Below are 26,366 nucleotides of genomic sequence, written 5' to 3'. Positions count from 1 at the left end.
TTGGGGTTTCACCATGTTGGCCAGGCTAGTCTTGAACTCCTGACCTCAAGTGATCCACCTGCCTCGGCCTCCCAAAGTGCTGGGATTACAGGCATGAGCCACTGTGCAGGGCCCAAGCAGTACATTTTAAAACTCTTTATTTTTTTTTTCTCTTAGAATAGCATCTACGTTACCCATTTCTAAAGTCTACAGATTTCTCAAAGGTCCTCCTAAGGGGTTGGTGATATTCTCATTGAGGCCAAAATTAAAATTTGAGGGACATAATTGCCTTTGAATATTTTTAAAATGTCTGCATCAGGAACTCTACTGGGAGACAAACTAAATTTCTGTCACTTTTTCTATACCTTTTATATCCCTACCCACCAAAGAAAGAAAAAAACATATTTAGAATTGTGTTTAATTGATTCAACTTGTTTGTTTGTTAATTTGGGGAATTTGAGAAGTTTGCTTCAATTTTTGACATTTGAATTATGAAACTGGAATCTTGAATGTATAATCTTAGTTGTTGTAACACAGCTAATCTTGGTTAAGCTGGTAATGTGTTGCTTAGACAAAGACAACTTAATCTTCTTATTCTTTATCCCCAAGGAGATTATGCATATGTAATCAGAAAAAATCCTGTCTAAAAACTGAACTAGAAGTCTTCAAGCTTTATGATATTGTGAACTTTCCCTAAACTCTGACACTGTCTGTAGCAGCTCTCTTAATTTGGATCTTGTCTATATGTAGTAAGTGTATAGATGTGAACTGTGATATTCTGCGTAAGTTTTTTCTTTAAGTAATTAGACTTATTTTTATTTAACCAAATGAAACAAGCCAAGAGAAAAATATTCAGGTGACAGTCCTTGTTTCAGCAGCTTAGAAGAGATAACCCTATTGGACAGAAAATAAGAGTGATTGTCACATGGTCCTAAACTTTGGTGGCTTTGCAAAGCTCCTGAACTTTGGTGACTGTGCATAGCAGTAGAAAGCAGGCAACTCAGCCAGGTGCGATAGCTCATGCCTATAATCCCAGCACTTTGGGAGGCCAAGGCAGGCAGATCATCTGAGGTCAGGAGTTCGAGACCAGCCTGGGCAACATGGTGAAACCCTGTTTCTACTAAAAATACAAAAATTAGCTGAGTGTGGTGGTGCATGCCTATAATCGCAGCTATTTGGGAGGCTGAGGCACGAGAATCACTTGAACCCAAGAGGCAGAGGTTGCAGTGAGCTGAGATTGCACTACTGCACTCCAGCCTGGGCGACAAAGTGAGACTCTATCTCAAAAAAAAAAAAGAAAGAAAGAAAACAGGCAAATGAAGGTCAGATGGTCACTCAATGAGTCAGACATAGGGAGATGGAGGCTCACTGACAGCAGCTAATAAACACAAGAACTGAGGCTGCTTGGTAGAGTGTGTCATTGCATTAAATAATTATTTTAAATAATTCATGCAAATTAAACTATGCTTGCTTTTTAGAGAAACCAAGAGATGTTAAAATAGCACTCGCCCGCCATCCCCATCAATGATTATCCTCCCCAGACTGAGACAAGAGACAGGAATCTGCCATGACCCAAGTCTGTTTCAGATCCCTTGTGAGCACCTAGCCGTATTTAAAAGTTCACTGTGGCCCCTGCATGCAAATAAATTATTTTATCTGCTGCTCAACCAAAGAAAGCCTGGCAGGGTTGAGCTTCCTAAGAGATGGTTGGCTAATCTGCATCAGGTGCCTTCCTGGGGAGTTTTCAAATGCAATTTTGAACACCTCCATTTTGTCTTGAGCTGATTTTAGAATACCATTCCTGAGTAATTTGCTATCCCAATATACAATCATCACTACTATTTACCTCTGTCCCTGCTCCCTTCATCTCTAAGAAAAAAAATTCTGTGATTTCACTTCTCTGTTCCATACATACTTGTTTTAAAATACTGGACTAGAAGATGGCTGCTTAGAAGCATTTCGAGCATGTTTCATTCACCTAGAACCAAAATAGTGTATAGACAAACACACTTTGAATACATTATCCAAAAGGGAACACCAGAGTTCAACAGAAAAGTGAAAAGAAACTCTAAAACTGAGAAAAGAGAAGGAAACTGTCAGCTTGTGTGGCCAGGACTGACCAGAAGCCAGAAGTAAGTCCCCAATATGAAAGGGTGAGTGTTTTATGTGGTCCACTTTCCCACTGGAGAATCATACAATCCAGGCCACAGGTGTGTGCCTTGACCCTTTGAGGACTGGGAGGTAAGTGTGGCTGAGCTCCAGCCACCAACACTAGAACTTGGCACCATGCCAGGATCTGAGGAGGATGAGAGTTGCCATGGAGGCTTGGTCTTGAGCTGGGCAGGGCCACTTACACCCCAGGGCTGAGATGTGGACTAGGCTGGAACTGCCTGGTCTGACCGAATAGCTGCAACAGCTGGGATAGGGGAGGTATTCCCTCTGGGACTAAGGCATAAAAGGAACATAAGTCCCCCACCTGTCAGCCAAAGCTGTGGCCACTGAGACCACCCCCACACTCCCTGTGGTAGGACTTCAGTGTGGCAGCAGTCACTTCTCAGCCAAGCACTCTTTAGCTAAACATTTATGCCTGACCTCTGTCCTCCTGGGTGACAGAGGTTAGGCGTAAACCCCCTACCACCACCATCTTGTCTGGCTCCTGCCTGCCAACACCACCTACTGACCTGGAGGCCAGCCCATACAACTAATTGCAACCCCTGCCAATACAAGAACACAGCACTTGGAGACTAAAAGAGTATCTCACCACCACTGCTACTGCCATCCCCCATGCCACCCTGGTTGCCAGGAGCTCAAGAACCTGCTCACTCACCCAATATACCACTAGTACAACCAACATCCAAAAAAGCTATGCAGAGGCTCAAGAATTGACCTGCCTAAAACTGCCAGCACAGGTGCCAGCATATGCCAGGTCACAAAGATAGACATGCTTAACCCACCACCATTACCACTGAAACCTAAAGAAGGACTCACTGACAGCACCACTTCCAGTCCTCAGCACAGCTTCACCACAGCCTCCACCAATAGCTTCACCCTAATACACAGAGGAAACCACAGATACCACTAACATTATTTATAGCCAAATAAATCATACAGAGTCTTCAACATTGCACACACCCAGAAGCAAAACCAAAGGGCCCTACCCAACCATCATCATAATCATATCTTCAGGAAAAAAGTCCTCCCCAACAAACTAAATCCAAAAATAAGAAGAAGCAACTGTTACACCAGATGCTCAGAGATCAATATAAAGACACAGACACATGAAAAAGCAAGGTAATATGATGCTTTCAAAGGAACACAATAATTCTTCAACAATAGCTCAAAACCAAAAAGAAATCCTCAAAATCTCAGATAAAGAATTTGAAATATTGGTTTTAAAGACCAATATTTCAAGAAAAATCTGAAAACCAGTACAAAGAACTCAGAAAACCGATACAGGATATGAATGAGAGAATTACCAAAGAGATAGGTAACTTAAAAAACAAGCAAACAAACAAAACAGAAATTCTGAATCTGAAAAATTCATTGACAGAAATACAAAATACATCTGAAAGTGTCAACAATACAATAGACCAAGCAGAAGAAAGAATTCAGAACTTGAAGAAAGTTCTTTTGAAATAATCCAGTCAGACAAAAATAAAGAAAAAAAATGAACAAACCTTTAAGACATTTTGGATTGCATAAAGTAATTGACTTTATGAATTACCAGTATTCCCAAAGGTGAAGAGGGATTTAAAAACCAACCAACCAACCAAACAAAAAACTTAGAAAAGCTATTTAACAAAATGGCAGATGAAAATTTCCAAAGTCTAGCATGTTATTTAGACATCCAGGTACAGAGGTTTAGCAATCCATAGGAAAATGCATTGCAAAAAGGACTTAGCCATGAATTACTAAAAACAGACTGTCTAAAGTCAAAGTGAAAGAACAAATTCAGCAAAGGAAATAATCAACAGAGTGAACAGACCACCTGTGAGATGACAGAAAATATCTACAAACTGTGCATCTGATAGAGGGCTAATATTTAGAATATACAAATAAGTCAAACAACTCAATAACAACAACAAAACCCCCACAAATGATTCCACTAAAAAGTGGGCAAAGGACATGAATAGACATTTTTCAAAAGAAGACGTGCAAATCACCAACAGGTATATGAAAAAATGCTCAACATCACTAATCATCAGAGAATTGCAAATTGGAACCACAGTGAGATATCATCTTACCCAAGTCAGAATTGCTATTATTAAAAAGTCAAAAAATAACAGATGTTGGCAAGGATGTGGAGAAAAGAGAACTCATATACACTGTTGGTTGGAATGTAAATTTGTAAAACCGCTATGGCAAACAATATGAAGATTTATCAGATAACTAAAAATAGAACTATCATATCCACAATGAAACTACCACATATCCACAATAGAACTACCAGATCCAGCAATCCAACTGCTAGGTATCTACCCAAAGGAAAATAAATCAATATATCAAAAACATACCTGCACGTGTATGTTTATTGCAGCACTATTCACAATAGGAAAAATATGGAATTAACCTAAGTGTCCACCAACAGATGATTGGATATATCATTCATCACTATATACACACAAAGGAATACTATTCAGCCATAAAAAGAATAAGATCATGTCCTTTGTAGCAACATGGATGGAATTATAGGTTATTATCTTAAGTGAAACAAATGAGACACAGAAATACAAATATTGCACATTCTCACTCATAGGTAGGAGTTTAAAAATGTGTATACATGGATGCAGAGAGTAGAATGATAGACAATGGAGACTTGGAAGGGTGAGGGGATGGATAATGACAAATTACTTAACAGGCACAATGTGTATTATTTGGATAATGGATACCCTAAAAGCCTTGAGTTGACCACTATGCAATCTATGCATGTAACAAAATTGCACTTGCACCCCATAAATTTATACAAATAAAAATAAATAAGTAAAATAAAATATGGGACTAAGTTGGAGGGAGGAAGAAAGTGGGACGTGTTTTTTCTCCAGAACTCTTCTCAGCTGGACTTTGGCTCTATCACCCCATTGGTACCCACACCCCTGTTTACAGTATTCATGCACTATACATTTCATGGTCCTGCTCAATTTTATGTAGTTGAAAACCGAATTCCAGCTTCTCTAGGCTGAGGCTCTGTTGTCACCTTCACAGTGAGGCCTGCCCTGACCATGCTGTTTAAAACTGCACTATCAGCCGGGCATGGTGGCTCATGCCTGTAATCCCAGCACCTTGGGAGGCTGAGGCAGGCAGATCACCTGAGGTCAGGAGTTTGAGCCCAGCCTGGCCAGCATGGTGAAACCCCATCTCCACTAAAAATGCAAAAAAAGTTACCCAGGCATGGTGGTGGGTGCCTGTAATTCCAGCTACATGAGAGGCTGAGGCAGGAGAATCAGTTGAACCCGGAGGCAGAGGTTGCAATGAGCTGAGGTCATGCCTTTGCACTCCAGCCTGGGTGACAGAGCAAGACTCTGTCTCAATGCATACATACATACATGCATACATACATACATACATAACGTAAAATAAAATGGTACTGTCACCTGTCAATATTCCCAATGCCTCTAGCCTGGCACTCCTTTTTCCTTTTTCTCATAGCACTACCACCTTCTCACTTTTTTGGACTGTTTTATTCTGACACACCTGACTTTTTAATTATGTTTATTGTTCATTGCCTGTTACTTCCTATTAGCAGGTAAACTCCACAATGCAGGGATCTTTATCAGTCTGTCTAGAGATGCATCTTAATCACCTAAACAGTGCCTGGACCATGGTAGGTGTTTAATACATAACTGCTGAATGAAGACGTAAAGCTTCTGCATCTGAATGCCCGGGGGAGAAATAGTTTGAGGAGCAATTACTGGCTTAAAGCAGATCTTACATTTCTCTAAATTCCCTCACTTTATCATCATTAAAAACAGGCCACGGGTAATTAGTAAAATTTCCAAAAACTGCTCATCATTTACCAGACCTGCATGAAAAAAAGCACAATGTCCAAAACAATTGACCATTTGACAACAGATCAAAACCCGTTACTGCAAATAGATATGGAACAGAAATTTGTATGACAGAAATGTCTAAATCTAGCCAATGGCCCATTTATTTTAAATTAGTTCCTTATCCACAAAATCCTATTACAGCAAAGTGATTTAAAGAGATTCTTCGTCTTCTCTTTAATGTGACTTAACCTGGGTATTAAGAAGATTTCAATTAAATAGTTTGATGAGGAATCTACATTTTCTAGACCACAAGAGTCATTTAAAACAAATGACACTTTAAAAAATCTCTGCTATTATCAAAATCTCAATAATGTCTGCCTTTTCCTAAAGCGTGTTTAGTATTGATGTAGACAAGGCTCGAATTTTTTGCTTCCTTAATTTTTATCTGCAAGTGCCCCCAAAGGGCAAAAATACACATTTTAAAAGTCTTAAAGAGTTATTTAAAACATCAACCCACATTTTTCTTAACAACATTTGAAACTTATCACTGCCTACTCACTTCAGGTGTAACCATGATGTACCTGATGGAATTGAACATTAGCAAATCAATGAAGTGCCAATTCAGCCCTTTGGGTCACATTTTTCTCTTTTTATTAAAATTCCAGTTTGTCCAGAGTCTCATTTTTTCATGTTCAGCCATTGTAATTTGTACAGCTGATTTGAGCTACGAAGGTATGAAGATAATATTTTTCTGAGACAAAAAATGCACCACATGCCATAACAGTTTTGGGAATCAGACATACATTGATTAGAATCCTGGATCCATCCCTCCCCAGCTGAGCTTGACTTTGGGTATGGTCTCTGACTATCCTGAGACTCAGTCTCTTCATCCATAAAATGAGCCTATTAACATCTACTTAGCAGTATCACCATGGCTAAACTTCCAATACAATGTCTGGTATGTAGAGGCTATGTATCCACTTTCTTTATAGGTCTTGATTCTTGCTTGAGATCCTGGAAGTAATCTTAATATTTTAGGAGACTCAAAGATCACTATTGGGTCTTTGCTTAATCAAAGCAAACAGTTCCAACTGTTACGAGTTGAACTGTGTCCCTCAAAAAGATGTTGAAGTCTTAACATAGTACCTGTGAACATGATTTTATTTGGATTTAGGGTCTTTGCAGATGATCAAGTTAAGATGAGGTGATCAGGATGGGCCCAATCCAATATGGCTATGTCCTAATAAAAAGGAGCAATTGGATACATATACACTCCCAGGGACAGCACAGTGTGAAGATGAAGGCAGAGATGAGGGTGATGCACCCACTCATCAAGGAATGCCAAAGATTGCCAGAAAACCACCAGAAGCTAAGACAGAGCGTGGAACAGATTCTCCCGCACAGCACCTTGATCTTGGACTTCCAGCCTCAAAAACTGTGAGACACTAAACTTCTGTTGTTTAAGCTACCCAGTTTGCGCTTTGTTACGGCAACCCTAGCAGACAAATCCAGAGATTCAGGTTATACATTGGATGTTTAGGGAGGAGGGAAGCAGCTTGTATGTAGCTCTTGCATTGTTGCCACATCGGTGTGTCCAACTTCTAGGTCTGGGAGGGAAAGCAGAATCTGGAATGTATATTTCACTTGACAATCTAAACATACCTGGTTGCCTGGCCTCGGGGTGGAGAGAAGGAGAGGCAGAGAGATGCAGAGAGAGGCAGGGGGAGAGTGAAGAATAAGGAAAGGAACAAGGAGGAGGATATGGAGGCGGAGAAAGAAAAAGTAAGCTGAAGATCAGCAAACTTGTCAAAATGTTGGCAAGAAGAGGGTGGTGGCAAAGAGGCTTTAAAGTTCTTTCCCCTTCTCAGCTTTAGGGAAATAAGTCTTGCCAACATCAGGGCAGGTTTTTTTTTTTTCCTCTTTACCCAAAGAAAGCAAGCTTTAAGCATTCACCCTTCCCACTAGCTGTGTAAACTGAGCTGCACCAGCTGCAACTGAGCAATTGTTACAGAGCTAGCTCCTCCTGGCCAGCCTTAGCCTGCAAAGCACCAAGGGTGGCTAGAAGGAGATTGATATGGTTTGGCTGTGTCCCCACCCAAGTCTCATCTTGAAGGTAGCTCCTACAATTCCCATGTATTGTGGGAGGGACCCGGTGGGAGATAACTGAATCATGGGGGAGTTTTCCCCAATACTGTTCTCATGGCAGTGAATAAGTCTCACGAGATCTGACAGTTTTATAAGCGGTTTTCCCGTTCACTTGGCTCTCATTCTCTCTTGTCTGCTGCTATGTAAGACGTGCCTTTTGCCTTCTGCCACGATCGTGAGGCCTCCCCAGCCATGTGAAACTGTGAGTCCATTAAACCTCTTTTTCTTTATAAATTACCCAGTCTCAGGTATGTCTTTATCAGCAGCGTGAAAACGGACTAATTCAGAGATTCTCACTTCCCACCTCTCCACCCCACAGCAGGCCCCACTTAAGCCCTTCTGTGTCTAATAGGGCAGTAGAACCATTAGCTGTTAGTGCTTATTCTTGAATCAACCAAAGTAGTGCTGGAATGCTTCCATATGCCATACACACACACACAAATTTGGGGTCTCTAAACAATGTAGTTACCAATAGTCATCATTTATTTACTACCTAGTGTGTGCCAAGCACTGTGGAAAACATTTAGCACATGCATTATTTCACAGGCATTCATTCAACAATAAATAAAAGCCTACTGGCCAGACACAGTGGTTCACGCCTGTAATCCCAGCATTTTGGGGAGGCCGAGACAGGAGGATTACTTGAGCCTAGGAGATCAGTGTAGGCAGTATAGTGAGACCTTGTCTCTACAAAAAATTAAAAAATTAGCTGGGCGTGGTGACATGCACCTATAATCCCAACTGCTACTTGAGAAGCTGAGGTGGGAGGATTGCTTGAGCCCAGGAGGTAGAGGCTGCAGTGAGCCATCCGTGCATCACTGCACTCCAGCCTGGGTGACAGAGTGAGATCCTGGTCTCAAAAAAGTAAAATAAAATAAAAGCCTATTATATAGAAGTCACTAAACTGGATGCTGGAAACGCAATGATGAACAAGACAGATACAATCCCTGCCTATGATAGACACTATTTTTCACTTACCAAATACCTTCTCTACCTTTTTCCCCCAATTATATTGTGCAAAATCTCACTCTCTCAGCTTCCCCTGCAGCTTGAAATTCTAAGCAACACATTTATGTCCACAGATATATGAATGCTTTCCTGCTAAAATTAGAGAGATATGGTTATCTTAATCCCTTTCCCTTTCTTCCAGCTTGATTTAGATGTGATGGCTGGAGCTGCAGTAGCCATCTTAAACCCATGAAGTAAATAAAGATAAAAAGAGTCAAAGAGATATCCTAATACGGTTGAGCTTCTGAGACATTGCCAGCTACCAAGACCTCTGAACTTTTTGTTTCGAAGGGGAAGGTGAATATTTCTATGTTTAAGCCACTGTTAGCCAGGCTTTCTGTTATTTGTAGCTGAATGTACTTCAAAATTGATACAACTGTCTTAATGAAGTTTATATCTGTCTGGGGAGACAAACATGACCAATTTACTTCATAATAGTTATTTAATTAGGATTGTGACAAGTGCTGCAAAGAAGTACAGGACAGTAGGAGCATGGACAACAGGTACGTCCAACTCCAAAGTCCATGCTGCCTAGAAACAGACTTGGATATAATCAAGATTCTGCCACTTACTTGTTATGTGACTTCGGCCAAATAACTTTACTAATCCTCAGTTACCCCTGTATTCTGTGAAATAAGAACTATGATTATCTCTCATAGATTTGTCATGAGGATTAAATCATAAAATGCAGATAAAATGGTTTGTAGGTTCCTAGCACATAGTAAGCACTCAGTAATAAGTCATCATTATTGTGTTATTATATTATATATCACATGTGTTAATATCACATATGTATATTAACATATGATTGTGGTATCAGAATTCTAAAATGACCCCAGGAATCCCACTCCCTCGTGTACAAGCCTTGTATAATCTTCTCCCCTGAGTGTTTGCAGAACTTGTGAATATGACAGTAGATCTCTCCTGTGACTATATTACCTAATATGGCAAGTGGGAGATTATTCACAGTGGGCCTGATCTAATCAGGTGGGTCTAATAATATCTACAGATATTAACAGAGGAAAAAAAAGCCAGAGATGTGCTCCTATTGGCTTGAAAGAAGTAGTACTATGTTGTGAATTACTTACTGTGGCCACTTGACAAAGAACTGAATACAGCCATCAGGAACCTAGAGTGGTTGCTGGCCTGCAGCTAGCAAGAAAATAGGTAACTTATCTCAGTCTGTGGCAGCAAGGAAATTATGTGCTAACAACATGAGAGCTTGTCAGAGGACCTGAACCTTAGATGACATAGCAGCCCCAGTCGACACCTTAATTTCAGCCTGGAGAGACCCTGAGCAGAGAACCCACCTGAGCTTGACCTACAGAACACAGGAGATAACCAGTTTGTCTTGTTTTATGGCACTGTGTGTGGTAATTTGTGATACAGCTATAGAAAATGAATATAATTTTATATATATATAATTATAGTATGTGGACTGATACATAGTGATGTGTCACCTATTGACAGGGATACTTTCTGAGAAGTGCATCATTAGGCTACTTCATCATTGTGTGAACATCACAGAGTGTACTGACAGAAAACTAGATGGTACAGCCTACTACACGCCTAGTCTATATTGCATAGCCTATTGCTCCTAGGCTATAAACCTGTACAGCATGTTACCATACTGAATACTATAAGCAATTATACAACAATGGTAAGTATTTGTATATCTAAACATATCTCTACATTAAAAAGGTACAGTAAAAATATGGTATAAGAGATAAAAACTAGTACTGTAGAGGCAAAGGAAAACCTTTCTGCCCTCTGAAGTTTCACTGAAAATAACTGACAAAAGGAAGATTCACATGAGAAAAGGGCATACAAATGTATTCTAATGTGCATAATACAAGGGAATTGCATGAGAATGATTATCCAATGACCAAATAAGATTCAGATCTTTAGATAACCTTCTTCATAGGAGAAGAAGAGATGGGGGAAATGTGGTAATTGAGGGATTATAAATGATTTTTAGGGGGAAGTGAATAGACTTGGAGAACATACAATGGTCTTGGACAAAGTCTGTGGGGCTTGGAGAACAGATCATGGTTTGTGAAAAATGTCTGTCCAGATGTGTTGACAGACTTTAGTCTTTTTTCCTGCGATATGAGCTAAGTTAATGAGAACTCAGGGAAGGAAACACATGTAATTGTTTTCTTCTTTAGTGGATCTGGACTTTAGGCAGATAAGGCAGTATCAGAGTAAAGCTTTTTCCAGCGCCTGCCGGTCTCCAGTAGCTTTTAATTTAAAATAATCAGCATACCAGGGTGCCATATTTTGAGGTAAAAATATCTGGTCTTCAGTACACCTGAATAGGGCAGTGACTATGAACGAAGCTTGCCAGGCTGGAAGCCCCTCTGGGTGAGTCAGCGAGTCAGTGAGTGGTGAGTGCTTATAAACACCGCACATTTAGGCTACATTTAATTTATTTTTAATTTCTTTCTTCAATAATAACCTTAGCCTACTGTAACTTCATAGACTTTAATTTTATAAGCTTTAGTTGGTTAAATTTTTTTTTACTTTTTTGTAATAACACTTAGCTGAAAACACAAACATGTATAGCTATACAAAAATATTTTATTCTTCATGTATGTTATTGTATAAACTACTTCTATTTAACAAAATTTTTTAACTTTTAAATCTTTTTGTTAAAAACAAAGACCACAAACACACATTATCCTAAGCTCACACAGGGTCAGGATCATCAATCTCACTGTCTTCTCTCTCCCCATCTTATACCACTGGAAGGTCTTCAGGGGCAGTAACATGCATGGAGCTGTCATCTCCATGCATGTTATTATTATCAATGCCTTCTTCTGGAATACCTTCTGAAGGACCTGCCTGAGACTGTTTTAGTTAACTTTTTAATGTAAGTAGAAAGAGTACACTCTAAAATAACAATAAAAGGTATAGTAAATACATAAGCCAGTAACATTCGTTTATTATCATCAAATATTATGCATTATACATACTTTTATGTTATACCTTTTTGGTTTGTTTGTTTTTGAGATGGAGTCTTGCTCTGTCGCCCAGGCTGGGGTACAATGGCGTGATCTCAGCTCACTGCAACTCCCGCCTCCTGGGTTCAAGTGATTCTCCTGCCTCAGCCTCCCGAGTAGCTGGGATTACAGATGCCCACCACCATGCCTGGCTAATTTTTTTGTATTTTTTAGTACAGATGGGGTTTCACCCTGTTGGCCAGGCTGGTCTCAAACACCTGACCTCGTGTTTCACCCTCCTTGGCCTCCCAAAGTGCTGGGATTACAGGTGTGAGCCACCGTGTGCAGCCTGTGTTATACCTTTATATGACTGGCAGCACAGTAGGTTTGTTTACAAAGCATCACCATAAACCCATAAGCAATGTATTACACTACAACATTATGATGGTTACAATGTCACTCGGCAATAGGAATTTTTCAGCTCCATTATAATCTTACAGAACTATCATAGTTTATGTGATCCATCACTTTTCACTGAGAGAAAAGTTGTTCTTCAGTGCATGACTGTATTATATAAAAATATGTTGCATCAGGGTAAAGTCAAAGATGCTTTCTCAAAGAGATCCAAAAATAGAGAGAATTAGAGAATAATCTAATGCATGAGAAATGTATTTCCCTCCTGAATTACAGTCCTTAAGTGAGCACAGCAGGTTCAGGGGTGGCTTGAATTTACATGGACATTCAAGCACTTTTGTTTCTCTCATTTTGTTACCCTGGCAACCCCCCAGAAGGAGCCCTGTCCTCATCTGTGTGGTCAAAAATGAATCCTGGTTAGGGTGTAAGAGAAACCAGATTCAGAGCATCAGTTTCATTTTAAGCAAAGGATCCAGGAGTTGTACTGTATTCACATTCCATTTTTGAGAATATAGTCCCATGACTGTATCTAGTTGCAAAGGAGTTAGGAAAATACAATCTTAGGATAGCATGCGGCATATGCCCAGAAGAAAAGGAGAGAAGATTTTGGTCAACAATTAGCAGTTTCCACCACAAGGATTATGAAATAGTGGTAATCACTACGATATCCTGCCAAATTACTCTCTAACCTTGCTTTCCTACTGAGGACTTTGTTTTCATTACTTCAGAGAAGGCCAGATTTAATTACAGAGGAGACACCTCACTATTTTGTAATGCTGAGTCACTCATTCATGAGGCAATGTTGACCTCTGCCTGGAATAGAGGTAACATTAACAATGAGTGTAATGCTTGCTGCCAATTATTGCAGTTCATGATCAAAATGTACTTTTCCTAATGCTTTGCAAACAGGTACAAATATGTTCCAATCAACAGATTTTTGTCTACATACTCATCTTCACCTGTGACATGGTACTGGGGAGTTGAGGGATAATTAAAAAACAGAATAAAGATCTCTTCCTACACACAGGGAGCCCAACATTTCCCTATCCATCATCTCTTCCCCTTTAGAGGATACAGGAGAAGGCAGTGTAGAAGGATATGGGCCATTTTTGCTGTGATTTAGTCATCAGGCCAAGAGGGATGTATGCTGCTTTCTTGTGGCAAGAAAGTACATGAGGGCAGCTTCAGATTTTCTCTGAGGATTAAGTCGAGCAAAATGCCCCTCTGCTGAGATTTCCCCAGAGACTGCAAGAGAATGAGTGTTTTACAGGGATACAGATAGGAGAGTACATTTATTTTGTTGACTAAGTAGTCACTCAATAAATGTTTACTGAAGTCAACGATAGTATATACACACAAGGTCATCCATGTTAAGAGAAAAGGAAAATATTCTCAGAACTCTTCAGAATTCCTTCCATAGAATCTTACTCATTGTTGATTTCTTCTCTTAAGCCAGAGCTCGGCTTCAGAAATACTTTTCAAAATATCATGTATTTTGCTAACTCTATATAACTCCATGTGTCATTTCATCCAGAAAACTTGTTTCTAATGCCTTTTTCTCTGGACTCTAAGCTGGTTGATGCCACCTAGCCTTGGGAAAAAGCCCGCCTTCTGATAGGATTGCTATTGAGTAGCAAAAATTCTTGGATTCTGATAACATCTTTCATGCAGAAACTCAAAGCATCTCCCAAATTATAAGCCCATTCTTTTACCCTGTTCTACACTCTCACAGTGAGTAGAATGTTTGGGTTTGTTTTTTTTTTTTCCTTCCAAGAATATTTCTCAAGTAGCAGAATCCACTTCATTTCAAATTAAACCACCCAAATTAATGGTCCAATTCCCCATATACTAGGTTTAATCTCTGCACAGGCAGAAAGCTGGTCTTTGTAACTCCTGACTAGGACAGTCTAGGTTTCTAGTGCTGGTTCTGTCATTTAGATTATGTAAGAACAGGCATCATAAATCTATGGAATGACTTAAAGTATAGCTAATCAACTGGCCAGAGAATCTAAGAGGGGTAGGGTCTAAGGTAGAATAAGGAAGAAGTAAGGAATATAACTCTCTTACTCCTGTGTCCTTTCCAGCATTTCTCAATTGCAAGGGTGAGGAATGGATCTGTGCTTTATTAAAATAATTGACAATGATTCAGGCTAGGGGCATGGCTGCCAGCAGCATTAGGCCTTCATCTCACCAGACACATACAAAGAAGAAATAACTTTTGGAAACACAAGTTGCAGGTACTACCAGGATTATAGAAGGCATACTCTTTCCCAACACAGTTTGAGATTTCATCCAGATCTCTGCTGAGCTACCAGGGTTGGTCTACTGGAAAACTAAACAAACTAGAAACACCTTGAATTTGTGTGGCCATTTGTGTTTTTCACAGCATGTTCACATCTTTTATCTCAGGTGTCCTCACAGCAGTTCATGGGAATAATAATAGGAGCTCTATTATTGAGCATTTATATGTGCCAAGTGTACACACATTCACTCATTGACTCTTCACAACAATCCTGAGTGTTAGGTTCTATTGCTAGCCCCATTTTACAGATGAGTCTTAGAGAGGTTGAGGTCACACAGTGGTAAATGATAGAACCAGCACTAGAAACCGAGACTGTCCAGAGCCCAGATGCTAAATCACTATATTATATGGGCTCAATGGCTTTTAGAGAATTCGAGTGACTAGGATCCAGTAGCACTGGAGTTAAGACCTATTTATCCTGCTTTTTCCTTATTCCAGCATTCTACTATTTGGGAGAGCTCTTAGGCTTTATGTTTAGATGACCTTCTTTGCCTGAATCCACTGTGGCTGTGATTTTCCTTTCTGTAGTTGCTCAGGAATCAACCTTTTCCAAGGTCAAGCTCAAGATTTGAAATGTTTAATTTCCTGCAAGTTGACATTTTACCATTTCATAGTCCCAAAGCCTCCTGCAGCTTTTAAAGGAGTAATTTCAGATATCCACTCCCACAGCTCTAAGAACAACTCATTTCAATCTTGGGACATTGACCAGAATTCAGGGAAACTAGCATGATCCTTCCAGTCTGACGTTTCATTCCATCTACTGTCCAAAGCTGTGTCTACAAGGCATCACCTATGAGGTAAGAGGTGGGGAAAATTTTAGTTTTCCAGATGAAACCCTTTACCTGATATTTTGTGTTGGGAAGACAAAATGCCCAGACGACTAATGTTTGTTTGTTTGTTTGTTTCTTTCTTTCTTTCTTTCTTTCTTTTTTCTTTTTTTTCTTTTTTTTTTTTGAGATGGAGTTCCACTCTTGTCACCCAGTGGGGAGTGCAATGGCATGACCTGGCTCACTGCAACCTCTGCCTCCCGGGTTCAGGCGATTCTCCCGGCCCCGCCTCCTGAGTACTGGAATTACAGGCACCTGCCACCACTCTCAGCTAATTTTTGTATTTTTAGTAGAGACAGGGTTTCACCATGTTGGCCAGACTGGTCTCGAACTCCTGACCTCAGGTGCTCTGCCCGTGTCAGTCCCCCAAAGTGCTGGAATTACAGGCGTGAGCCACCATGCCCGACCAACTAATGTTTCTTTACTCATTGGGCTATTTGGGGATCATGCAATTAGTGGAAAAATATATTCCATAAGGTTTTGTCACTAAGGAATAGTAGTGTAAACCCATCCAATCTAATCATAATAAAAATTATTCAGTAGATCTGAAATAAGTCCCATAAGCCCAGGAAAAAGAGAAGTATTAATTATTTGTACCAAAGAATGGCTTTGGAAGATTAATGTTAGAGGATGGCCTAATACAGTTTTTTGATAACACACAAGTATTTATAAAGTAAAAACAACAGACTGGGCGCAATGGCTCATGCCTGTAATCCTAACACTTTGGGAGGCCAAGGTGGGCAGATCACTTGAGGTCAGGAGTTTGAGACCAGCCTGGCCAACATGCTAAAACCCCATCTCTACTAAAACAAAGACAAAACAAAACAATACAAATAAACAAAAATTAGCCGGGCATGGTGGTGTACATCTGTAATCCCAGCTACTTGGGAGGCTGGGGCAGGAGAATTGCTTTAACCCAGGAAGTGGAGGTTGCAGTGAGCCAAGGTCACGCCACTGTACTCCAGCCTGGATGACAGAGTGAAAACTCTGTCTCCAACAAAAACAAACAAACAAACAAACAAACAAAACAAATACAGGAGAAATATTTTTAGCAACTTAACTTGAAAGTCAACAAAATCATAGCAATCTTCTAGATACTTGTTCTTTAAATTTTTTTTTAATATTTGTGGGTACATAGTATGTGTATGTATTTATGCGATACATGAGATATTTTGGTACAGGCATGCAATGTGTAATAATCACATTATGGAAAATGGAGTATCCATCCCCTCAAGCATTTATCCTTTGTGCTACAAACAATTTTATTAACTCTTTTAGTTATTTTTAAATGTACAATTAAATTATTATTGACTATAATTATCCTGTTGTACTATTCAATACTAGGTCTTATTTATTCTTCTTATTTTTTTGGTACCTATTAACCAACCCCACTTCCCCATCCCCCCACTACCCTTCCCAGCCTCTAATAACCACCCTTGTATTCTCTATCTCCATGTGTTCAATTGTTTTGATTCTTAGATCCCACAAATAAATGAGAACATGTAATGTTTGTCTTTCTGTGCCTGGCTTATTTCGCTTAACATAATGATCTCCAGTTCTATCCATGTTGTTGCAAATGACAGGATCTCATTCTTGTTTATGGATGAATAGTACTCCATTGTGTATATGTACCACATTTTCTTCATCCATTCATCTGCTGATGAACACAGGTTGTTTCCAAGTCTTGGCTATTGTGAACAATGCTGAAATAAACATGGGAGTGTAGACACCTCTTTGATACACTGATTTCCTTTTGTTTTGGTATATTATATACCAAGTATTAGGATTGCTGGATCATATGGTAGTTCTATTTTCAGTTTTATGAGGAACGTTCAAAATGTTAGAGACTTTTTCTTGATGACTGTTGATTAAAGACCATCTTGAAAGGATGTTAAAGGGGTTACTGGGCTGAATATTTATTTTCCCTAGTTTCTTAAATTCTGTATCTTTACCTGTTGGTGATTTTGTTTTGAACTGGCCAAAATCTAGAGTTTTCAAGAGCTAATCTAGTACAAGATATTTAAAATTAAATGTAATGATGTTGATCTATTCTGTTAAACACAAGTGCAGTGATTCCGCTTTAAAAAATATGCACAAAACCCATGAGTCAAAGCCAATGATAAGTCTATAGACTATTCTAGAGAAAAGTAAGGCTATTTTTTTTATGGTGGCAAAGTGTAAAGCATTATTGGCACATTTAAATTCCTTTAGCTACTTCCTAAAATTATCAGTAGTTAGCTATCTTCAATATACTTGATATAGAATGGGATGGAAAGAAGAAAAAAGTTAAGATTTAGTGAGCAATGTCTGTATATTGAGAAATCATATTAAAAAGCATAAAGAGCTTTATGACAGATGAGCAAAAGATTTTAAAATCTGTTGCCTTCCCCCATTATCTGCTATTATCTCCACATACTACAGCTCACATAGAGCAGAACCATCCCTCAACCCGTACTGTTCACTTATGGACTACAGTGTGTGAGAGAAATTAAACTCCTTACACATTACCCTATACTCTAATTCTCTGTAATTTTTTATCTCTTTGAAAAAACATCTTAGTCTTTCCCTGATGTAATGCTTCAGCTAATTGATTTAGATTGACATCCTTGCCCTAGCCCAAAGGAATCAATTGTTTTGGTGTGCGTCATTCAGGCAGCTTGCTTCTTGGAAGTCTGATGTCCAATCTATTGATAGTATTGAAAATCATGGAATAGAAAAACAAATAAGTCCTTCAGACAAGAAAGCATCAGCAGGAACTCCCTTCCAGCTCCCTTCTTCCTGTGATGATGGGATGGGGCTATTGCTGCTAAAACACTGGGCAATGTATAGTAATATCTGACTCATAAGGTTTTCATGAAAACCACTCTTCCTCGGTCAAGTTTAGACAGGTTCAGCATCTGGGAACACCAACTACTATTAAAGTCTCCTAAGATTCTGCTGTCCTCTAGTCCCTTGTTTCCATTTTTCCTAGGACCCCAAGTGGCCAAAACAAGTTTATAATGGAGGTGGTATTCCTGTTTACTTTAATATTATGTTTCATAGCCGCTTTTACATTAACCTTTCCAACAATACTTCAAAGTAGATAATGCTCTGCTTATTTTAAAGACAATAAAACAAACCCTCTGAAAACAGGAAATTTGCCAGAAGCTGGCAAGCTGGGAAGAAATAAAACCAGGATTTAAGCCAGATGAGTTTGCCTCTGGAGTCCAAGACTTTCCCACTGGCTCTTCCCTCTTCTTTCTTCTGTGTCATGTTGGCTCTCTTCTGCTGCTGCCTAAGCAAAGGATTAGCATTTAACAGGGGTTTGGAGGGATGCCAAGATGAGAACACCACCAAGTGGAGAGAACAGAGCTGCTTGCCCAAGGACTCTCCCATATGCCAAGTCAGCTCAGTGAGCTGGGAGGCAGAGTGGGCAATGGAAAAGCAACAGGTCTTCAACACTAAGCAGCATACAAATTCCATCTCCACTATTTAACTGTTATCTACTGCCAGGATCGGTGTGGTTGCATGTGACATCAGACTCCTAAGAGACCACGTCATCTATGGATCACAGCCTCTCCACTAAATCACTACCTTTCTCCAAAGCGTATGTTCCTGACTCCTGGTCTACACTCCAAGTCTATCTTGGAGCTGAACCCTTTTCTGCAACCAAGGCTGGTTATCAGATGTCCCTGACCCCTTCTCCTAGTCCTGATGGGCCTGAGAAGTCTTCATGGTAGCATCTGACCACCAATCTACTTTGTTTTCATTTTTGGTCAAGATTAGAACTGTACTTTCCGTGTCTTGAACTTCCTGATTTAGACTGAAGATTATTATTAGTTTCCTCCAACCTTGCTCCTATAGCAGTAGCTTACTCCAGTCTAGCAAGAAACTACCAGCCTGTAACACGGCTGTGGCTCCAAGACCATTTCACAGGTAGCTCTAGGGCATTTGCTAGCTTCACTGGGCCTTAAAAGGGGCTTGAACTCACCTGGGTGGATCACCACTTTCCTCTCTAGAATGGTGAGGACAAAGTAGGGATTTTCCAAAACGAATAGATAAACCTCTACTCTCCCAGGAAACGCCTTTTTTCCCAACCTGTGGTCATTCAATGCCTGCATTTTAACAGGCAGTACCAGATTTTCTGAAGGTTTGGGGAGAAAAGGAGAAAAGAGGGTAGATTGAGAGTATCACTACAATCCTATAGAACAGATTCCACTTCACAGGCTATGATTTCTGGAATCAGCTTCTCTCTTGACCGTAGAGTTCCTATTACATCTTCAAAGAAATATATTAGTTACTAAATCCTTTAAAACATTTTATTATGAAAAATTTTAAACATATACAAAAGTGGATAGAATAGTATAATGAAGCATCATGTAGCCATCAACAGCTTCAACAATTGAAAACTCATGGCTAATCTTCTTTTGTCTATACCCCACTTGCTTCTCCCATGTCCTCGATTATTTTTATACAAATTCCAGAGTTTACATCACTTTATCTATGAATATTTTATATATATCTTTTAACTATAAGGATTCTTTCTTCAAAAAAAAACCTCACAATGCCATTATCACATCCCCAAATTAATAATTCAATATTATCAAATATTATCCAACATTCAGTCTTCACATTTTTCTGTTTCCCAAGAGATCATTGTTTTTTTACAATTGCTTTGTTCAAATCAGAAACCAAAATGCCTACATTACACGTTAATATGTCACTGAAGTTCCCTTTGATATATACACACCTTTTTCTTCTTTGTTTTTCTCATAATTTGTTGAAAAAAGTAGATAATCTGTCCTGTAAAATTTCCCACATTCTGAATTTTTCTGATTGCCTTTCTGTGATATCCTGTCTCCTGTATTTCCTATAAAATTAATAGAGGGCTCAATAAGAATCTTGCTTTTTTTTTTTTCTTTTTTTAAAGAGACTGGGTTGCTCCGTGTTTCCTAGGATGGAGTACAGTGGTTATTTACAGGTGTGATCATTCATAGCTCACTGTGGCCTTGAACTCCTCCTGGCCTCAAGCAATCCTGCCTCAGCTTCCTATGTAGCCAATTTTCTATAAAAATATTTAATAGTCTGTGTTGTATATTTTCTTTTGTATTATATGATGAGGCATAGAGTGTATGATTGTTTCCCTACTTGTAATGTTAAATTTGATCAGTGTGTTCTGGTATTGTCAGCTTGATCCATTCTTTATATAATTCCTCATTAAGTTTTTTATCTAATGGATTAGAAGCCATTGAGGGTCATTGCCCAAATTCTTTATTTCATTAGGGATTGCAAAATGGTGACATGTAAATTCTATTATGCCTTCTGCATTTATTAGCTGCAACTCTTTAAAACAAAAACAAAAACAAACCAAAAAGCCTTCCCTTATCAACTATTTGGTGATGCTGAATTATGGTTCTTATGGGAAAAGTATGATAAATGGTTGGTTCTGTCTCCCCTCACCCTCCTTTTTGTTACCAGTTTCCAAAAGGTGAGTAGTGAGCATTTTTAAGTATCATTATAAACACATGTATTTTTAAACATATTTCATTTCTTTTATCATACTGAATGCTAATATTTCTATATAGATAGCATTCTTTAAATCATAGGTATGGATATGTAAATACAAGCAATGGAAGGCCAGCGCAGTGGCTCATGCCTGTAATCCCAGCACTTTGGGAGGCCAAGGTGGGAGGATCACTTGAGCCCAGGAGTTCCGGGCTGCAGTGAGCTAGGATTGTGTCACTGCACTCCAGCCTGGGTGACAAAGCAAGACCCTGCTTCTAAAAAAAAAAATAAAAAATTAAACATTAAACAGAGCAAAAAAGACTGTTTAGAGCTGTCCAGGAAGAAAGGAGACCCATTCAGGGAGCAGTGGAAGGCTGATGAGTAATGGGCAGACTAAAGAGAACACAGAACCACGGAGCCAGCACTAGGCAACTGCAGTAAGAGTAATTTTAGTTGGAACTAAACAGGTAGTTCTGGGAGCTGGTGAGGAAGGTAGAGTGAACCCAGGATCAAAGGGAGAAATATGAGCCAGCAAACCCAGCAGGGAACCTTGAGAGACAGCTTTTGAAAAAGAGTAAGGAGTTAAACTAAACAGCAACATAATTTAAGCAAAAACTGCTGTTCATCTGTACATTGGCAAATTGAATTAGTGTAAATGCAAAGATAGTCTCATCTCTATTGTTATGCAGTCCTGCTGGGCATGTATTACACTTCAGAGATACTCACAGAAGAGCGAGGTAACACAAAGATGGGGAAGAAGAAGGAGGAAAGGCCTTGGGTTCAAGAATGTAATCTCTGGAGAAGAAGTCTTTCAGTGCTCCCTTTTTCTCAGCCAGCGACTCAAAGACACTAGAAAACTTTGGAGACTGTCTGAGATCTGTACTATCCTTACAGAAAGCCATAGTTGATGTAAATATTTTCGTATTCTGTCTTAGGCTAATATAACAATGTATATTACTTAAGAATGATTGTAAAGATTTTTATCATTAATTTTAAGGGAAGGTGTAATAAAATCATCAGAGATTATAAAGTAAGAGAGGATCTTAAAGGTCATATAGTTGCAGTCTTAAATGAAAATATTAAGACAAAATCCTCATTCCGTTTTTAAAAAGTTGACATTTAGATGAACAAATTCAACAGAATGCCAAGCTCATTTGCCTCCTGGGCATAAAAGAAATACTAGCTTGGTGAAAGAGTTTTAGCAATAAAAAGTAACAAGAAAAACAAACATAACTCACAACCATTATAAATTTTCCTTGCAATGGGCATTCTCATGTTTTATGAAATTAGAGATTCCTTACACTATTTCCATTTTTAGAATTGGTAGTTTCAAGCCAGTCTTTAAAATATTAGCACGGAGACCAAGATTTAGCATGAATACAGAAGTATTTTTTAACTGACATAGAAACTCAAATGTAAATTTGGGTAAGATTGTGTTTCCTTGATATTTTTCTTTATTAAACATAGCTTCACTTAAATAGAAGATAGAAATTTTGGGTAATATCGTGTTTCCTTGATATTTTTCTTTATTAAACATAGCTTCACTTATCTATCCTTAAATAGAAGATAGAAATTTTGTGTTTTTAAAAACTGCTACTTTTTGGGATTCTATTATTCTTTCTTTTATTGTAGAAGTAATATAAAGACCTCTAAAAAACAGAAGGATTATCAGACATAGTATGTTTCCACTTAAAATGCTGTGACCATGTGTGGCCTGCATTATGACAAATGGTCATAGCCTTAATTTCAGCAGGTGTTTTCCACTTTCAGCAGCTAAAGAAAGCACCTTTTTCAAAATTGTCCCCCAAAAGTCACATTTAATGGTTACAAATATTACTTTTGAAAGTATTTTCACTTTCTTAAGGTAATCTTCATCAGAAAGACTGAGTATTTTAGGGCAAGTTGGAGCTTACTCCTCGCCAGTGTTTCTTTCTAGATATGTGATCCATGTTCTTTAAAGAAAGGCTAGATGAGCATCAGTAAATACAAATGTAAATCTGAAAATAAACATATAAACATAACACATTATTCAAAATAGTGTATATAGGACAACTATTTTAAAGCATATCTCTTAGGGAAATATCACCTACTTAAAATTTGTGTATGTGTGTGTTCATCCCTACCTAGATGATACCAGAATAACCATTAAGGTGTCATCTTTTTTGGTTTGTTTTCTTGAGACAGGATCTTGTTCTGTCGCCCAGGCTGTAGTGCAGTGGCATGATCACTGCAGCTGTGACCTCTTGGGCTTAAGCTATCCTTCCACCTCAGCCTCTCAAGTAGCTGGGACTATATGGGTACAACACCATGCCCAGCTAATTTTTAAATTTTTTTTTTTTGCAGAGACAGGGTTTCTCTATGTTGCCCAGGCTGGTGTTGAACTCCTGGCCTCAAGTGATCTTTCCGCCTCAGCTTCTCAAAGTGCTGGAATTACAGGCATAAGCCACCATGCCTGGCTGCATGTCATCTTCTGAGGTATTATTTTGAGAACATAAATAAAGAATTCCACAATCAGTTTCTTTTCAAAATTTGGATTTAAGATCCTTTTCTCCCCTACAATAATTTTAAAATATAATTATAATATGCTATACAGACACTTATGGGTTTAAATGAACCAGATGCCATGTCCTTGCATTGTATGTCAGAACACTAAACCAATAATATAAAATGTTTATTCAAACCGCAGTAAGTTACAAATTCTGAATGCCACATTGTGTTTATTTTAGCAGAAATAATATTTTAACTATTTCATGGGAATGGTGCACTCAATAGCCAATAATTTTGAAGTCATTATCACATGTAAATAAATATGACTTATTTACATATGAAATATCTTAAAGATATGACATATCAATAGAAGATCTGACTCCAAAAATAGTTACAGAAATTTCATCAGCTAGGCTTGAAAACATGTCTTATTATGTAGTCACACTCCTGAAGACTTGAGTTATTCTGTAACCAACACCCATCTCCCTACACTGTCCTAACCAAAGGAGCCAGCATTCCTTGGAAATTGTTTACTCTTGGGAAAGACTGTTACATTCTTTGTCAAAGTAAAAAGATGTGGAAAAATTGACTGACCTGATTTAGATAAGAATTATTAATTGTTTTACATTACCCTCCCCTCTTTACTTTTGTGGAGTGAAGGAAAATATGTAGACAAAGATAGAGTAAGGGGTGTGTGTGTGTGTGTGTGTGTGTTCCTAAAAGCTTACTTTAAACTGTAGATAAGGTTAACCTTCTAAAGAGAGTATCTCTGTGCTTCTCCATGGATCAGTGATATGGTCATTTTTGACCTCTTGCAGCACAGCTCCAATAATAAAAATATTCAAGTCAGACTTGCCATTCATTCCAAAGCAAAACTCACTTTCAGATCATTATCAGAACAAAAGCTCAGTAAACAAACTTTTGAACCGTGAAACAAATAACTCCCAGGCAGTCAGGCAATTCCAGCATTCATTTTGGAAAAAGGAAAATGTTGCCATAGAAGTAAGCCTGTGTCAATATCCAGTTCTATTAGCTCCTTTCCCTCCTCACCTTAGAAGTAGTATGACAGCCAAGGCAGTTCCTAGATGCAAATAAATATTTGTTGTTGTTGTTTATAATGTAGTCATAATTACTTCCAAATAGATATGGAATATCATCATATAACTAACAATGGCTTGAGGGATGTGGAAGGAAGAGAAGCGGGGAAATGTTTTTCTGTTGTCTACCTTGTAGGAGTGGAACATGGGGTTATGTCTAGTTGCACATTTTAACTCCAATCAGCTAGCAGAATCACCTTCTCACAGTCTGGCCATGCTTGAGAGTTTCTGTCCAACATTGAGGATTTAGCTGACATAGAAAGCATGGAAATGAGTTCATCCCTTTCAGCCTGGATTCACTGCACCATAGGGACAGCTCTTCAGTTACCCACTACAGAGGTTCAAATGGTACTCCATCAGCTGGTGCAATGAAGAAAGTAAAATGAGGAAATGCAAAATTGAATGGGCTACCACTTTACACAATTTCTGACTTTGTTTTATAGGTTATTTTATTACCATCTATACTTGTTTTGAGGCATTGGGAAACTAAGTACTATGTTACATAACCATTTACATGTGATTTGACGATAAAGATGGAGCTGTTAAATACATACTGCAGTGTTTTGTTTTTAATACCACCTGTGTATACTAATGATTATATATTTATAAGTTAGTCTTTCAGACCAGGCATGGTGTCTCATGTCTGTATTCCCAGCACTTTGGGAGGCCAAGGTGGACGGATAGCTTGAGCTCAGGAGTTTGAGATCAGCCTGGGCAACAGAGTGAAACCCCATCTCTACCAAAAACACAAAAAAATTAGCTGGGCATGGTGTTGTGCGCCTGTGGTCCCAGCTACTCGGGAGGCTGAAGTGAGAGGATTACTTGAGCCTGGGAGGTGGAGGTTGCAGTGAGCTGAGGTCATGCGAGTGCACTCCAGCCTGGGCTACAGAGTGAGACCCCATCTCAAAAAAAAAAAAAAAAGTCTTTTCTCCCTAAAAGCTAGAATTTATAATTCTTTTGTATTCATAAAGCACCTGTTCCAGCACTGGATACCTTATAGACCTATGGTTCCTTGATTACAATGTATTTGTTTAAAATTTTGAATGGTAGCTATCTTTATAATTATATTATTAGAAAACTTGTATATCTCAGAAGTAGATTATAGTAGAACAATATTTAATTTAAAAAACTAATAACAGTTAATTTATGGCATATTTATTGTGTTCCACAAAGTAACTACTATTATTATCCCCATTTTACAGACAAGAAAACTGAGGCTCAACAAGATTACTTGAATTTGCACAGATTATAAGTGATGAAACTGGGGCTCCAGCAAAGTTCTCTCTGATTCTATGCTGCTAACTACTACACTATGTTGTCTCTCATATTTATACACTTGATGTGAGCCTTCTATACTTAAGTTTCTATTCCCCGACTTTAAGTTTTTCCAATTTAAAAAAGAGGGTGATGTGTTGCAGGAAAGGATTTGTATGAGAAAGAAGTGAGGTTGTCCTTGATCCCTTGAATTTATTTGCTCGCCAGTGAGGGCTGGACTGTTTTCTGTCTTTGTTACTGTCTGCACTTTCAAGGAAAAGAAAGTCTTCTCATCAGTGATATCAGAGTGTACCAAGGAAGATCAGGTTGCTGATTTTCAGAATGATCCAGGTCCCAGTAAATATCAATGATTTTTATCATATTAAGAAGTCAGGCAGTCTATTAATATCTTTGTCAGAATCAAATCCAATTCCAAGGTT

General features: G+C 38.7%; 1 long non-coding RNA gene across 1 annotated transcript; it reads left to right on the top strand.

Annotated features, from left to right (window-relative positions):
• The first annotated feature begins 14,009 nt into the window (after positions 1–14,009).
• LOC131380894 (uncharacterized) lies at positions 14,010–25,981 on the top strand. Its single transcript, XR_009209170.1, has 3 exons — positions 14,010–14,206; positions 15,447–15,574; positions 25,875–25,981. It is a non-coding gene; the product is annotated as an uncharacterized LOC131380894 (long non-coding RNA).
• The last annotated feature ends 385 nt before the right edge of the window (positions 25,982–26,366 follow it).

Source organism: Hylobates moloch, unplaced genomic scaffold, assembly GCF_009828535.3.
Source record: "Hylobates moloch isolate HMO894 unplaced genomic scaffold, HMol_V3 SCAFFOLD_12, whole genome shotgun sequence".
In the NCBI taxonomy this organism is placed as follows: domain Eukaryota; kingdom Metazoa; phylum Chordata; class Mammalia; order Primates; family Hylobatidae; genus Hylobates; species Hylobates moloch.
Note: the sequence above shows the minus strand (reverse complement) of the source record. Positions and strands in the feature narration are given on the sequence as shown.